The 18,067-nt window shown below is 30.8% G+C and overlaps 1 protein-coding gene across 3 annotated transcripts in view; it reads left to right on the top strand.

Moving 5' to 3' along the window:
- cdk17 (cyclin dependent kinase 17) overlaps positions 1-18,067 on the top strand; it is a 95,776-nt gene continuing 77,709 nt past the window's right edge. For 2 of the 3 annotated variants that reach the window (XR_015942103.1, XR_015942102.1), the window contains exon 1: positions 21-318. The gene's annotated coding sequence lies outside the window, so the exon portion shown is untranslated. 3 annotated transcript variants of the gene reach the window in all.

Here is an 18,067-nt window from a genome sequence, read left to right as displayed (position 1 = left end):
CTCCGATGTCACCCCTAGGCGGAGGCGTCAGTAGACGGGCAGCAGCGGCACCCCTCCCGGCCTCGAGCTCCGTCACCGTGCGCTGCGCTCCAGGGAAACGATCGCCATAGTGAACCGCACGCGAAGCACCTACGGACCCGTTAAACTGAGGATATCAGCGCAAGTTTGGCCGATTTAAGTGGGGCGAGGCTGTGTGTTTTTCGTCGGAAAGGCGACTTGTGTTTGTGTGTGTTGGCGGAGAGTGGAAAAGACGGCATCCGGCCTCCGAGAAGCAGGCGAGGGCAGGGACTCGCGACCGAACAACGTTTACCGTCTCTGGTGAGTTTTTCCATCCGGCGACCGTCTGCACTTTCGCGGAAGGTGGACGCGAAGCTAATGTTATGTTTGTCTGTTGCGCGTCTATCAAATACATCCGCGATGTTTTGAGTAATCTGGTTAAATGTTGTTGAGTCGACGGTTGTTTTGTCAACAAGAGCTGAATGTTGTTTTCAAATACTGTGTGTGTTTGGTTTGGTTATAAAAGAAAAGCCAAACCGTTTTGAAGTGTTTGTTTAAGCTTTGACTAGCAACGAGTTCCACCACCTGGTTGAATAACCCATCCTGACAGGCTTTGTAGGTTTGTTTTTGTAGTTTTGTTGGTCACACTTTGCACTAATGTTTTATTAGTTGATGTATTTACTAACTTGAGCTAATAGAGAACCAGTATAGCATTTATTAATCATAGATCAACATTAAAATAATGCATTATTAAAAATAAAACTCATGAATGTTTAGTTAACTCACTTTCAGCTTGAGCCACTGTGTTTTCATTAACGTTAGTTAAGATGTAATAAACATATTGTCAATTTTAGTTAATACATTAACTAATACAATATTATTGTAAAATGTTGCTGTTTTGGTTTGCCTTTATCCTTACTCAAGTTGAATCATAAGACTAAAATCAGTCATCTTGTTACAATGTGTGCTTTCTGTTTGAAGCAGTTGTTATGCAGATCAATTCACTGCAAGCAAACACTGACAGACAGTTGCCTCCTTACTTAATCAAGTTGTTACAGCTAAAATGGTAATTCCCTGGAAAAGTTTCCAAAAGTTAGTGAAAGTATGTGTTGTTTTAGTTTAGATAATGGGGATTTCTATGCGCATGTTTGATATGCCTGCATCAGAAATGTTTTCAGGCGAATATAATGGATCACAGTGCAAACACCAACTAACTGTCTATTTAAATCTTTATACTCTGACTCAATATCTCATATGTTTTCTTGATTTGGACAGTGTTTTGATTTCTAATTTAAGTCAATTTAAAATATAAAATGTAGTTTGACTGCGTATGAGTGTATGTATTTAATAATTAATCATCCAAATAGGCATGTTGTTTCATTTTTTTAATATGACTGCAATGCTGAACCTAAATTTGACGTCTTTTTTTTTGTTCTCAAAAAGTAAAAGTTATATGAAGCACTTTATCTGCATTTAATATACTTTCTGTGTAAAATAGCATGTAATTGAACAGTATGAATTAATATACAGTAATGCATTTGATCAGTTACACAATAAAATTTGTAGTATTAATTAAAAACAGAACTTTTTAATATTATTGTATTACTTGTATCTATCTAGATATGGGCCGCTAAAACATTCTGACAGTATGATAACCTTATAGATAAAATATCAGGGTTTCACGGTATTGTGATTACCGCTCTGATATATGCTCTTTTTAAGTGTCTGAGTAAAAAACAACAACTTTTTCCCCCTTTGAACACAATATACTTTATTTTAGGAAACATTTGTAGTATTTTGGAGCAGTAAACATGTCAGGCTGAATAATTCAAATGAATAATAGACTTCTGCTTTCTTCGTTTGTTTTAAAAACACTGACTTTATTACAATTTAAAATGACACCTTTAGATATATGTTCTGCTACTGTTGTCCTAGAAAACTAAAGATACTTAAAAAATGTAAATCAAAAATCTTACATATACCTTAGGAACGTTATAGCAGAAATTTTTGGCGGTTTTAAAACCTTGACTTTTCCAAGCTGCAGTATACCTTGAAGACGGTTATCGTCCCATCCCTACATGTATGATATGCCTTCATCAGAAATGTTTTCAGGGGAATATAATATCACAGTGCGTACACTCTTAATATCTCATATATTTTCCTGATTTGGACAATGTTTTTATTCATAATTTGATTTAGTTATATATATACATAAATTTCCCAGAGATGTGTTGCGGCTGGAAGGGGATCCGCTGCGTAAAAACTTGCTGGATAAGTTGGTGGTTCATTCCGCTGTGGCGACCCCGGATTAATAAAGGGACTAAGCAGACAAGAAAATGAATGAATGAATACATAAAATGTAGTTTGACTGCTCATGAGTGTATATATTTAATAACTAGCGGTCAAAATAGGCATGTTGTTTAGTTTTTGCAAATATGACTGCCATGCTGAACCTAAATTTCCCCTATTTTTTCATTTTTTTTCTCAAAAAGAAAAAGCTGTTTAAAAATATAAACCACTTTACCTGCATTTAATATGCTTTCTGTGTAAAATAACACACAATTTTACAGTACGAGTCAATGAATGGTAATAAATTTAATCAGTGACACATTAGAACTTGTAGTAATAATTAGAAATAGCACTTTTTAATATTATTGCAGTACTTGCTTCTTTCGATCACATTGTTAAACAATAAACACAGCGTGAATTTACACTTGACAGCTAGTAACATGCACTGTAAATGTCATTTAAATGATTAATCACCATTTTTAAATGGGTTAATAGTTGAACCCTTGCATAACGACCAATTCATTCCTCATCCGCACATTCTCCAGTCAAACCACAGGTGACTTTGTAACCCCGGCAAATGTGATGATGGGTTTAATGAATCGTGAACGCGGACAAATGTATCTCCGCCCCTCCAGCAGAGCAAAGGGGCTTGCATTAAAATGCTTGAGTGTAGAAACCATCGATGTGGTGCCAACTTTATATGCCCTCCGTAATGCCCTGGCTATTTTGGTGTCTCGAACAGATGTAGCGAATGAGACGTGCGTGCACCGAATACCGCAAATGAGCACACATGTATGCATGGATATGAATACGTATGCATTGGATGGATGCGATTAATGGGCTGGTGGCCAATTTTGGGGGTTGCCAGCCCCAGGATGATGCCTTTCTCAATCAGGGGCTCTTGAGATGGAAATGAGGGTGCGTTCCACAACCTGGCATGCAGCTGTTACATGGATGACCCAAATCGGGGACTGTGGCTTGGCTGTTCTCAGTCTGGGATGGCTGCATGTAATATGACCCACATGGTGATGGATATATGGCTCGGTGGTGATATGATAAAAATATGACATCACGATATAAGTCATGCCATATACTGATAATGATAAATATTAGAGCTGCACGATATTGGAAAAATATGACATTTTGTTTTTCTGCAGTATGTATTGCGATATGAATACAATTTCACCAGACGACTTAAATAGCTCTATCTGAAAATAGTTTAGAATCTTAGATAGATTCTGTAGTTGAGTGCATCTGCATAAAATATAATAAACAATCTAAAAGTGAAAAAATGCGATAAATAAAACAAAACAAAAAAAACAAATTAAATAAAACGTGTTTTGCTGATTTCCGAGGAGTGTAACAGTATTCAGATACACTGTAAAACCCAATAAGTTAAGGCAACTCAAACCGTTCGAGGACACTGATTGCAACATACCATTAAAGTTCAAAAACTAATCCTAATGAGTTCTGTAAACTTAATCCATTTGAGTAAACCAGGGGTTCCCAATCTTTTCCACCTACGACCCCTAAAATGACAATGCCAGTGACTCGCGACTCCCAATATCCTCTGAGGTGGTTATAAATACAGAAACCTTGCATGCAATGGCGCACACACACACACCAATAGACCCAAGTCTATTCTTTGTATAATTGTTTTAACATATGTGAGTGCTGTAAATGCATAAGGTCATCGAATAATCAAATGTATAAATAATTCTGCATGGTCTTCATTTTATAAATAACTCAATACAATTAATAGTTATTACATTTAAAAACGGTACAATTTCTCAATGCTTTTAAAATTGTCATACAATCACAGGACATAAAAACCTTTGCAAATGATAAATTATAATCTCTCAACGTTGCATTTATAGGCGACGTGACTATCACGATTGATATCAAAGCTAAAAACGATTTATTGTGCAGGCTTAATATATATCATGATATAGTATATATTTTTGCAAATTCAATCAAGCACATGGAAAGGAAGGATTAAAGGATTAAAAATATGTACTTAAGAATTTTCTTGTTCATATGTGATTTATTTTTTTCACTTTATGTCCTGTAAGTTCGAGGCAAATGTTTGATTATGAATGTTAAAAATATGATGCATGTTAGTAATATATAAAACACTTTTCAAAATTGAATAAATACAGGCAAAACACCAAATATTGAGTAATAATAATGCAAAAGTAAATATGTAAACAATGAAAACAGGTTCAAAGGCACTCAAAGTAAAAAAATGTTGTTGTTTTTTGCACTTTTTAAGTGCCTTGTATTTACAACTTCATTGTTTATCTTTTCAAATATTGTACTTTCCTTCAAAGGAGCACAAAAATGTTTTATTGTGAGAGTTTTATTTTTATTAAATTAAAATTTTTTAAATTACCTCATTTCTCATTAAAACTGCACATTTATTTTTTTAACTTTTTGTGTGCTTTGTACTTATGGTTTCCTTGTTTATCTTTATAAATAGCGCACTTTCCAGCTTGCGACTGTTTTGCCATGCTGTTACAAGCTGGGTTTCTATCATAGCGTAATCTTTTCAAAGTTCAGATATAATCCCAAATGCTAATTAGGTGCGTTTCCATCAAATGTTTAGAGTGGCTCTCTGTAGTATTGGTAGCCTAGCAACCAACCGTAAACAAGCCAATTTAATAGTCACGTGGGTTGAATGTTATGCATGTCAGAATTTATTCAGATGCACTTACATCTTCCATTATTCGCATGAACTTTTTTAAAAGTCCAAAACCACTTCAAAGGAATGCAAAAACATTGTTCTGCGTTAAGAGATTTTATTTTAAAGTTTGTAATTTCCGTACCTTCCATATGTTTTCACTTTTAGTGTGCTTTGTACTTACGATTTCGTTGTTTATCTTTATAAATATTGTACTTTCCATCTCTTGACTTTTTTCGCCATGCTTTTACTAGCTGGGTTTCTATCATAACTTGATGGTAATCTTTTCAAAGTTCGGATATAATCCGTTTCCATCCAATTTTTAGAGTGGCTATCTATAGTATTGGTAGCCTAGCTACCAACAGTAAACAAGCCAAAGTAATAGTCATGTGGGTTGAATGTTACGTATGTCAGAATTTATTCAGATTCATTTACTGTACATCTTCCATTATTTACATGAACTCTTTTTTTTAAGTCCAAAACCACTTCAAAGGAGCACAAAAACATTTTTGTAAGGGATTTTTATTTACAATAGTAAATTTCCATTCCTCTTTTGTACATTAACAGATGGTGATGAAAACCCAGCTACTTGCATCCCAATTATATAAAAGCATTATTGTAAATGATGTATTTTGTGACACGATAGATCATAATATAAAAGTATAGACTTTTTGTTTTGTTCATATACATCATAGCACAGCCCTAGTTGGATATGGAATGTATAGGCACGCCATTGTTCCTGTGCATGGTCTAGTTGTGCGTTTGATGATGGTCGTCAGTGTAACATGAGGACAATGGGTCCATGCCTCACCCAGATGAAGCTCATGATACAGTTTCACGTTGTGTCAGTGTGTTGTGACAGAGGAGCAGGGTTACATGGCCTTTGTCGCTTCTAGGTCCTTTGTACTTGGCCGCCTTTATTGTGGCGGTGGATCATGCTGATTATGCATGGCCCATAAAAAGGCGTCAAAAAAAGTCTCTCACTCTTAATGTCACGCTGGCTTTCTCACACACACCCACACACTATACATGCTTTTATTTTTGTCTTCTTAATAAACCGTTCGTACCCATATTTCATCCCTCTCCCTCTGGTTTCAACAGTGTATGCGGTTGTGTAATGTGCTGACTGGTAGCGTGAAGTGTAAATGTCATTTTTTTAATGGATGAGTTGCTTTGTTGGTTGGTAATTGGATGTTTTGGGATCTTCAAAACGTTGTAAAGATAACAAAGCTATAGAATATTTAATAAGTGGCTAACTAGTCTAATATGCTTGTAAGTTTTTGAGTAAAATTAATCATCATATTCTTAGGGCGTTTTTATTGGTTACCACAGTGTTCCTGTAGGGTTGCGAAGGAGTTCTAAGTGGGTATTTCATGTTGCTAAGTGGTTCCTTGGGTCAAAATTGAGTAAAAATTTGTGGGAACATTTTGGCTGTAAGCCGAATGTTAAATTCATCTTGGAACAGTGCCGATGGGAAAAAAAAGGTTACACAACTAACTTTAAATCACATCTATAACATAATCGCCCTATCCTTTTTTTTAACATGGGAAGAACAACAGAAGTTGGTACTGTAGTGGGGTCTTCCAGATAGTGAACTGTAATGGATGTATTTGCTTCCAGTGCAAATAGAAACATGACAGCGCAAAATGGCACATGTTCACAGACAGGTACAATTATTTAGCTAAAGAGATGTAGCTGTTAAACATGCTCAAAAAATCAGCATTAAAAAAATGCTGCAAACCTTTAACAAACAGTCATGTCTTGGAATTAAAAATATGGTGCCTGAGATGCATTCAAAGTCTACTTTTGACTTACACATATTTGTTTACGTCTACTATTTATTATTATTTGTTTGTTTAATTATTTTTTTATGTTTCAATTTCAAACATCTAAATATTCTTAAAAATAAAATGTGCTTTGAAACGGTGTACCTGAATTATTACACTATTATTTTGTAAAAAATGTATATATATATATATATATATATATATATATATATATATATATATACAATTTATAAAGTGCCAAAAATTTTGTTTATCACAAATACACAAATATATTTGGATGCAATCCATCCCCTAGCAAATAATAGATATCGTGACAGCCCTAGTCAAGTGCTTGCCTGTGTAAATTCATCACCATAGGTTGATTTTGGTAATTACCAATGCTGCTAAGTCGTTGCTAGGGTAAGAGGGAAAAATCAGAAAAGAAAAAAGCAAGTGTTTTTTTTTTTTCTTTGATTGTATAAAACCATTGCCATGTTGCTGGCGGTTGCTTAAGATGTTGACAAGACGTTGCTATATGATTGTCAAGCAGTTTTAAATGGTGGTGGGGAATGTTGGTAAAAGTGAGACAAAGTATTTTTGACTGTAAAACCATCACAATGTCATTAGTTTGATATTGGTTTTCCAATAGATGTTTCTAAGTGGTTACTAGGGTAGATATCAGCTAAATAAATAAATAAAGTTACTGTTTTGCTGTATAAAACCATAAACATATTGTTACATAGTTGCTAGGGTGTTTAAGGATTTGATTTCATGTTGCTTAGTAGTTGCTAGGATGATATTGAATCAGAAAAGCAGGGTAGGTCTAAAGTAGAGATACCTAAATTAGGGTCTGTGGGTCAAAGTTTTCCTATTGTAACCTTGATTTGGCGCACCGTCCCATCTGAGAGGAGAGTGAGACAGATGGAGAGGGTTGGGGCAAATGCCTTTAACAGAAGTCGTCATTTCTAATTTGACGTGGCCTTTTTTTTTTGTTTGTTTTATTCATTCAAAGTAGATCTGTGGGATTTTTTCTAGCTCTTTTTCTTGTGCCACTGTCTTTAGGTTATTGTTATTCCTTTTTTCCATTGATAAATATTTAAGCGAATGTGAAATTTTAAAGACTGATAGACAAGGGTTTTATATTAAAAGCACTTTGATGGATGTTTTTTTAAAGATTGTCTATATAGGAAGAATTTTAAATGATCTTATATTGATGTGAAAAATCATATTTAATGTCAAATTGGAAGTGTTTTTTGTATTGTTGCTTATAGATTTATGAAGTTATTATGTAATATATGTTTTATCAGTATTTATCTTGCCATAAAACAGCCATAAGTTGCTGAGGTGGCCATAAATAAACAAATTAAATCATTTTTTCCACTGGTTATATTTAATGTTATATTTAAACATTTGTGTCCTTATAGCTTTCTTAGACATGTGCCAGTTTATCCTTACAATGTTACTAAGCAGGATTTATTCCATCCCGTTGCAATAAGCATGTAAAACACACACACACACACACACACACACACACACACACACGCAGCAATAAAAGAAACAAGCTGTGAGTGTAGATGTGAGAAAAGTAGTCATGCTGTTGTTTTACATTACGCATTGATTTGGTCTGGTTTTTTTTGGTTGCTGATTGTTTGTTCATGCTTTTCTTGTGTGTTTGTGGCAAGGAAAGTAGGATGGAGGAAACACATTGTTGCAGGCTTGAATGTAACATGACCTGTGCAAAGCTGCTAGCGGTGGGTTGTGTTATATGAGAAGCCCTATCTCCTGTTGTCTATGCATTGGTGCTCATGTACTATCAGTGGGTCAAGGACAGCATGGGATGCAATTAATTTGATGAAGAACAGCTGGTGATTTACCTTGCATAACGTGAAGACACTTCTGACTGCACGCACTTGTGTTTTTCACAATGCTAGCTTTGACAGTCAAACCACATGAAAACATCAGGTTGTTCTTTTGGTCTCTGCTATCTTCCCATCATCCCGTCAGCCACGCAGAACACAGTGTGCTGACTTTTCATTCTGATTGCATCTGAAATTGGTTCTCCGTGCTTGAATGAACAGTCGATTGATTCGTTGTGAATGATTTGGCTGGTTTCAGCTTTATATCCGAGCTTTTTTCAGTTTTCAGTACAATACACATCAGGGTTATTATTGATGACCAAAAGTGTAAATGCAAAACCCTAAAATAAAAGTATTTAAAATGTTATAACATATGACATGTTTCTGATTTTTGTTTTGTTTAAATAAGCGAGCTAAAGTAAAGCTGAACTAAACACAAATTTTAAAAAACAACTATAAAGCAAATTGAAATTAAATCAGAAGAAACAATGTTATAGTGATTTATTTTAATAATTTAATAAATTTTTTTCTATGTTTTATTGTTTTTACTTTTGTGTTATCTGAGTTAGGGTGAGGATTTAAACTGTATTTATATGGAATTTACATGCTTTATGCAAAAAAACATTTCTTTCTTAGAATTTTTAGTCTTGTTTCTAGTCCAAATATCTACATTTTAAAGCAAAAACAAGGTTATTTTACTTCCCCACTGACAAAAATTTTCTTAAAATAAGTAAATAAATAATAAATAATTGTATTTATTTGATTAAATTATATTTATTTGCTGTATAGAATTGTTATATTAAATATATAATTTGGTGTAGATATTGTTCTTGTAGGTCAACTTAAAAATGTTCTAAATGGCTAATTTAAAATCTAAAATATCTATTAATAAATACTAATAATAAAAGCTATAATAATATCTAACGGATATGAATATAAAACTGGCGTGTTGTCAAGAAAAAACTTGCTTTCCTCTTATAATCAGTATTAACAAAAATCATTAATAATTCATATTTAAAATATTGAAATCAATTTTTATTCATAAAAATGTTGATTATAAAAGTAAAAAATATAAATAATATTTATTGAGTTTTTTTTATCATGTAATTTTTTTTGTATAGAAAATTATTCTGTTTAAGGCGGCATTTATTAAATGTAAAAACATTGTTAGATAATTATATAAAAAAATTGAATGTAGTTTGAAATGAAATAATTACTTTAGACATTATTGCTTTTATTACTATTACCATTAATAATATTAATAATAATTATCAATAATTATTATTATTAATAATTCATATTAGAGACTCTGAAGACTGGAGTAATGAAGCTGAAAATTCATCAATAAAATCACTGGAATAAATGGTTAAATTACATTATAAACTACTTTTGAACAGTTGTTTTAAAGTGCAATAACGTTCACAATTTTACAATTCATATTTTGATGAAATAAATGCAGCCTGGGTGAGTAGAATAGGCTTATTTTAAAACATTTAAAAATCCCACTGACCACAAACTTTTGACCGGTAGTGTAATATTCACTACTACTGTTTGGGGGTGAGGCATTGGGGTGAGGTCTCTGAATAACAATGTTCAGAATCGGAACAGAAAAATAACTATAAATAAACGGCATAGTTGCAATCTATACAAAAGAAAGAGATCGAATTAGAATATCTCTTACCAGTTTAATAATGATCTGATCAGCTGAAGTAAGAAAACGCGCTCTTTAATATTCCAAAGGGCTTAATATGCAGTCCTGGCGCCATCTTGTGGATAGACAACTTCATTAGTCTTTGACTAATGGACGCCGACTCGCTGTCTCTGAAATTATAAATATTTCGAAATAGGCACTATCCCTATAAATAAACTGCATAGATGCAACATAAACAACTACATTCTCGACTAAAAGAGTCTCAAAAAGTGTTGTCCAACAGCTGCAATATTTGTCAAACTGTAAAGTGTCCTCTTGTCGCTGTATGTGGGCGGAGTAATACAAAGCTGAAGGGTGAAGAGGCTGGACTGGTGCTGCTATTGCAGAATATCTCACAGCTATCCGCCAATCAGATTCGAGAATCAGACAGAACTGTTGTATAAAATAAGATATGACAATATTTACATATTATATTTAATATTTAATTTTCTCCAACATTATGCAAACATTTCCAGCAGATTTATGCAAGCTGTTTCTCTCAAATCCTCTCCTTCTTGCTGAAAGTAGGTTACTTCACATTCTTGAAGTAGTTCACACTTTCTGGACCCTGTTTGCGATGCAGACGTCTTCTAAAAAGAGCACGTTGCCATTAGCAACAAGAGTTTCTCCGTTTCTGGCTCTCCTTCCCTTCAAGGATGAGACACTTTTAATGTGGATCGACTCCGCTTACTGCCTTCTCTTCTGCCTTCCTTTAAGAGGAAGTGGCAAACCTCACAGGAAGTGACCTAATTAGAGAGCTGTGGTGACATCATGATGCTGTCATCATGTTGTGTGATTGACATCCAGTCTTCAGTAAGTCACATGGAAACTGCAAACCGCCGGCGGCTATTTAAACAATAGTTAACCTTTCAGGAAAAACCAGCAGTTATCAAACACAGGAAGAGAGTCGTGTGATACAGGACCTGAGCGAGAGCAGGCAGGGTTAGATCTGGGTGTTATCGGAGGAAAACAGTTCTAAGCCTTTAGCCGTGGGCCTGCACACAGACACAATGACAGATATTTCAGCCATGTGAAGAATGTGTGCGCGCGTGTGTGTGTTTATTTGTGTGAGTGCTTGCTGTCATTCCCCCTCAGGTCATGGTTTCAGGAAGCAGACTATTATCTAGGGATAGAAGACTTATCAGCTGGACCTAAGCTTTTGTCTGATATTCACACTTCAGTGGATCCACTACATGTGTACTGTATACTTCTACCTACATTACACTTTTATTTGTAACAGTTTTTGCAGTCTGTCTAAATTGTAGTACAGTAAAATATACTGTGCTCCGGATTCAGTGGAAAATGGCTTTCAGTGGTAATATCTCTTGGTTATATTTGGAATAAATTCACCGCATTGTACCTGCTGTTGATTTTAGGTAAGAATTTGAATGAAAAAAAAGGTTTTATTAGTAAATAACAACATTTAATAGCTGATGTAGTTATTATTATAACATGATAATTAATAATTAATGACATGTATGAAGAATAATGAATTACTAATGTATATTTAATTCACTGTTTGATGATTGATGATGATAACAATAATATTATACATTGTTGTTGTTATTATTATTATTATTATTATTATTATTATTATTATTATTATTATTATTATTATTATTATTATTATTATTATTATTGATAATAATAATAATAATAACAATAATAATAAAACAAGTCATAACATTACAAGTGATTATTTTTGTGAGTAATAAATTAAAACACATTTTTATTATATCAACAGATCTATCGTTAATATTTATAACTTTTTATATGATCAAGTAAATAAATTAGTAAATAAATTAAATGGAATTTCTGTAATTATTATTAGGTAATAATGACTTATTAATGTACATTTTTTCATTTTTATTATATCAGCAAATGTATTGTTAATATTTGTTAATTTATATTTGATCAAGATGATTTTATTAGTTAATACAAAATTAAATTAAATTTAATTTAATTAAAATTAAAATTATTAGGTAATAATGAATTGTTATGTATAGTTTATTCACTATTTTGATGATTACTATTTTGATAACATTATTATTACTAATAAGATTTTTTGTTATAAATTAAAACATTAATTTTATTATATGAACTATTTATTGGTAATATTTATTAATTTGTATTTCATTTAGAAATATTTTTAATGTAAATAAAACAATTATAATTTATGGAGTGATTATTATAACATAATAATGAATAATAAATGACATGTATTATTATTAATGTATATTTAATTCACCATTTTGATGATCGATGATGATAGTAATATATTATTATTATTATTATTATTATTATTATTATTATTATTATTGTTGTTGTTGTTGTAATCAAAATAATAATTCAAATCCTAACATTAATATTACTAATAACAATAATAGAAGACAATATGTTTTGTGTAATAAATTAAAATACATTTTTAGGATATTAGCAAATGTATTGTTAATATTTGTTAATTTATATTTGATAAAAATATTTTATACGTAAATAAAAAAATTAATTAAATGTATGTAATTATTACTAGATAATAATGAATTATTAATGTATATTTAATTGACTGTTTTGATGTTTGATGACAATAATAATAATAATAATAATAATAATAATAATAATAATAATAATAATAACAATAATAATAATAATAATACTGTTATAATTGGTAATACTACTAAGAATCATATTATTTTTATTATTATTATTAACAGTAAAAACAATAATTATTTTGTGTAATAAATTAAAATATAATTTTATTTTATGTATTTTTAATATGTATTCATTTTTATTTTGATAAAAGTATAATAGTGATATTTTAAAAATAAGATATAATTTTGTAAATCAATTATTAAATAAAATGTATGTAATCATTGTTATAGTATAATGAATAATTTATGATATATTAATAATATTGAATTATTAATGTATATTTAATTCATTCTTTTAATAATTGATATAATAATAATAATTATTATTATTATTATTACTAATAACAATAATAAAAACTAAACTATTTTATGTGATAAATTAAAACACATTTTTATTATAACAGCAAATGTATTGTTAATATTTATTAATTTATATTTTTGATAAAAGCAAAATAGTGATATTTTAAAAATAAGATATAATTTTGTAAATCAATTATTAAATAAAATGTATGTAATCATTGTTATAGTATAATGAATAATTTATGATATATTAATAATATTGAATTATTAATGTATATTTAATTCATTCTTTTTTATAATTGATATAATAATAATAATTATTATTATTACTAATAACAATAATAAAAACTAAACCATTTTATGTGTGATAAATTAAAACACATTTTTATTATAACAGCAAATGTATTGTTAATATTTATTAATTTATATTTTTGATAAAAGCAAAATAGTGATATTTTAAAAATAAGATATCATTTATTTTATTTCTGTGAAATTATTATCTTAAATTATTTTAATGATAGTTGGATGTAGATGATGGCAATGTATTTTCAATTACATCCATATACCAAATATTCCTGTAATAATAATTTAATTCTATTCATTAATATAAATTTATTATGAGGATTCTAAACAAATAGTTCATACACTTAATAATACTAAATTATACTAAACAAGTTTCAACCATTAATAACTAATAAATAAATATTGCTAATGCTAAAAGAAATATATGAATCTTTTGGTAGAAACTCCAGTGGTAGTGGCTCATAGCAATGGCAAGGTCATGGGTTCAATGCATAAACTGAGTGCACTGTAAGTCATTACACATATAAATGAATGTGAGTTTAACCACAGTACATTAAGCATGAAGTGAGTGTGTGTTTGTGTGTGTGTGTGTTAGTCTGTTCCTGGTTCAACTCTTTCGCTCACCAAACTCCACTTTCTGAAAGCTTTCTTTGTACAGTGCCAGACTGCTTCAGTATCCCCCGCACACACACACACTCACACACAGAGAGCATTCCTCCAGTACCATCCCGTGCCCATCACATCTGATCCAAGTGTGCTGCATAGACTGGCCTACTTTCCTCTCTGATCATCGCTTTGACACCATTTGTGCCATGTGTGCCCGTCTGTCTGTGTGCTGCGCTCTGATTGGCTGATAATCTCTTTGGATTAGAATCAAGCATTCACATGGGAAACAATCCCCTGGTCACTGCGTAGTGTGCACTGATTAGAGCATTTATAAATCTATAAAGGTTTTATTATTAGATTTTCCCCAAATATTAATTAGGTAAATATTAATTCTGGCCAATTTTCATATATATTAATTCTAGCATGCATTGATTCATTAATTATTGTCTAAAAGGGAATGTAAATGTCTGAAAACAAAGCATGATTTTAGTATTTTTGTTGATTTTATATGTAATATTTATTTTAAATAGGTAAGAAATGTCTTATGTCATAATAATTGTATTAATTATACTCTTTTTCTCCATAGTTTGAAGTGTTTATGCACAAACACATACATAAATGTATAGGTTATACATTATAAGTCATAAATAATACACCATATTACATATTTATTATATAGTATTATGCTTCTTTATTGTATTATAGATATATTAAATACAAGAAATTGTATAAATAAATTGCAGCATCTGTTCATCATAATCATATTAATAATAAATGAGTTAATTTGTAATCTGCATGTGTGGCTTTAACCTTTATGTGACACACAGACATGATATTTGAGTTGTAAAGGTCACATCTCATTCGTTTTGTACCCGCATTGAGCTGAATAAAAATGCCAGACTCTGTCACAGTGGTTATTGTGTCTAAACTTTGTGTAGTACTGCATGAATTACACAGTGCAATGACAATTTTCATCTCAACTTCCTGTGAAGTGACAGTGATGTATAGTGTCCTATGTAGTTTGCCATGGCTTTGGATTGAGGGTTGTAAATAATTGTTATAGGAAGTTTATAAATGTTTATGCTTTGACTATTTTATATATAAAATAATCTCTATAATCATTTATATTGTGTTAAATATGTTGATTATTCCTCTTTTATCATTTGTTAATTTATTGTAATTTAGATTTTTATAATTGACGTTATTTTAAACATTGATTTATTTGTAATTTGTTCATTGTCTAATATTTATTGTAATCTAGATTTTTTGCATTATTGTTTAAATAATTTACATTAAATATTTTAATTTTTATATTATCATTTATGATTTATTTATTTTCTAATATTTACTTCAGTATCGATTTTTTTTCATTATTGATCAAATAATCTATATTAATTTTAATATTTTAGTTTATATATCATCATTTATCATTTGTTTATTTTTTTATATTCATTGTAATATTTTTTAATGTTTTATTTTTTTACTTTTTCACATTTTATTTTATATTTGTTTTATTTTAAATGTGTTGTTATTTTTACATTTTATTTGAAAATGTAATTGTATTTAATCATTTTTCATATTACTATTTTCACTGTAACTATTGTTTATGCCAGAAAAAGAAAAGGGCATTTGTAACTTTGGTCGCTTGACTGTAGGTTATTATAAATAGCTCATAGATTGAGGAAGCCACAGTTTTACAGTAGCATCACCTGCATTGCTACATGCAAAGTTTGGCTTGCATTTCAATCTTTTTTTTTGCGCCATAAATGAGCCATTTTAAGCTCCCCTGAGTTTTAACAATGCATTTCTTCTTTGTGAAATGTTTCCTAATGATGCGCTTCCAAAAACTCTCTCTGTGCGACTTCTTTTAACCTTCTAGCTCTAAAATATTAATGGCGAGGCACAAGGATAGTAACAGACACTCTGGTGTCACTCGCATTCTACTGAAGGAGTGTGTGTTTGTTTGTGTGTGTGTGTGTGCGCATTTGCATTTTTGTTTGCATCTTTGTGTGTGTGTGTGTGTGTGTGTGTGATCACTGGTGTTTACATTCCTGCATCTCTTAGCAACAGCAGAGCATCACAGATCTCTGCACTCATCTTTTTTTTCTGCAGTAAAGCACAGTTTGTACTTTTGCATGGAGGTTGGGGAATTTACCTGGAGTTTGTCATCTGTGATTCAGAGATTATTTTTCGTATGAATGGTTGTGCTTAGGATGAGCAAAATAGCCTCAAAAGGATATGGTGATATTTCAGGAATATTTACGATAACAATATTTATTATGATTATGAAAAAAATTCTTTTTTTTTTTTTGTGATTACCTCTGACAGGCAAGCAGCAAAAATTGGATTGTTTATTATTTGTGCTGGGCAAGTATTAATCACAATTAAACATCCAAAATAAAATTTGTTTTGACTTGATATATGTGTACTGTGAATATTTATTTTGTGTATATGTAAGTATACAGTGGGTACGGAAAGTATTCTGACTCCCTTAAATTAATAAATCAGTAAAATCATTTGAAATTAAACTCCAGGGATATCCTGGATTGGCATGGACTGGTATTCTGACGGTATGATACCGTACACTCTGACAATATGATTTCACAGTGTTATGATTACTGCTCTAAAATATATTCCTAAAATGTCTGGGTAAAAAACACAAACTTTTTTTTCCCTATGAAAATATATTTGATTTTTTTGAAAGATTTATAATATTTTGAAGCTGTAAACATTTTAGGCTAAATAATTCAAATGACACATAGACTTCTGCTGTCTTCACTAGTTTTAAAAACACAGATTTGATTTGGCATCTTTGGATAATTTTATGTAAATAAAACATGTTACACATACCTAAGGAACGGTATTACAAAAAAAATTGCGGTTAAAAACTGCGGTAAACCTTGAAAACGGTCATCATCCCATGCCTAATCCTGGACGAAAACCTTCTCCAGAGTGCTCATCAGCTCAGACTGGGTCAAAGGTTTACCTTTCGACAAGACAATGACCCTAAGCACACAGCTAAATTAACAAAGCAGTGGCTTCACAACAACTTTGTGACTATTCTTGAATGGCCCAGCCAAAGCCCTGAGTAAACCCAATCAAGCATCTCTGGAGAGATGGTGTTCAATCTTTATCCACACTATTTATTACGTCTGGCTAAATATAATCAATGGCATTACAGTAAATGAGTGACATGCAGACAGTTAGTACAACTGAAATTATTTAAAAAATATAAATATATATTAAATATATATTATTTAAAAATATAAATATTTATTAAAATTAATGAAATGCAGTTTTGTTAACAAAAACTGTGTTTTGTTTTGATATTTCAATCACATAAATTAATTACTTTTGCTTACTGACGTTTAAATATACCATTTATAAATTAATAATTATAAATAATTGTCAAAAATAATATGTAATTTTATGTATTTAATGTTTATATTAATACATGTGTTGATTTTCCATTGGTTATGAATGAGGTTTTCTGCATTCACATACATCTCATAGATATGAAATGGATGTAATATTAATTTTGTTGGTGGTTCCAAGTTTATTTTATTTTAATGGCCTAATGTAAGTCATATTAAAATCAAACTAAATATAATTTGATGTTTATTTTAATTATTATTTTATATATAGGAATAAAAGGAATACTTACATGCTGGCTTGCTGTGAGGTTGCCAAGAAAATAATTAAGGCTGAAATTTTTAATTTAACATTGATTGTGTTTGATTACAACAAGGAGAAAAGATGGATATGTTTGGGATATGTTTAACATTTTCTGCGATTTTAAACTCCAGCGTGTTTAACTTGCCGTTAACCAGGAAAATATCATCTTATTCATTTTCACATTTTCCCCCTCTTCCACAATTCCTCCTTTGTGCAAGCTCTGTTTTCGGTGCATATAGCGCTGAGCGTGCGCCGTC

Source organism: Danio rerio, chromosome 4 (genome assembly GCF_052040795.2).
Source record: "Danio rerio strain M-AB ecotype USA chromosome 4, GRCz13ab, whole genome shotgun sequence".
In the NCBI taxonomy this organism is placed as follows: domain Eukaryota; kingdom Metazoa; phylum Chordata; class Actinopteri; order Cypriniformes; family Danionidae; genus Danio; species Danio rerio.
This window is presented reverse-complemented; position numbering and strand designations above follow the sequence as displayed.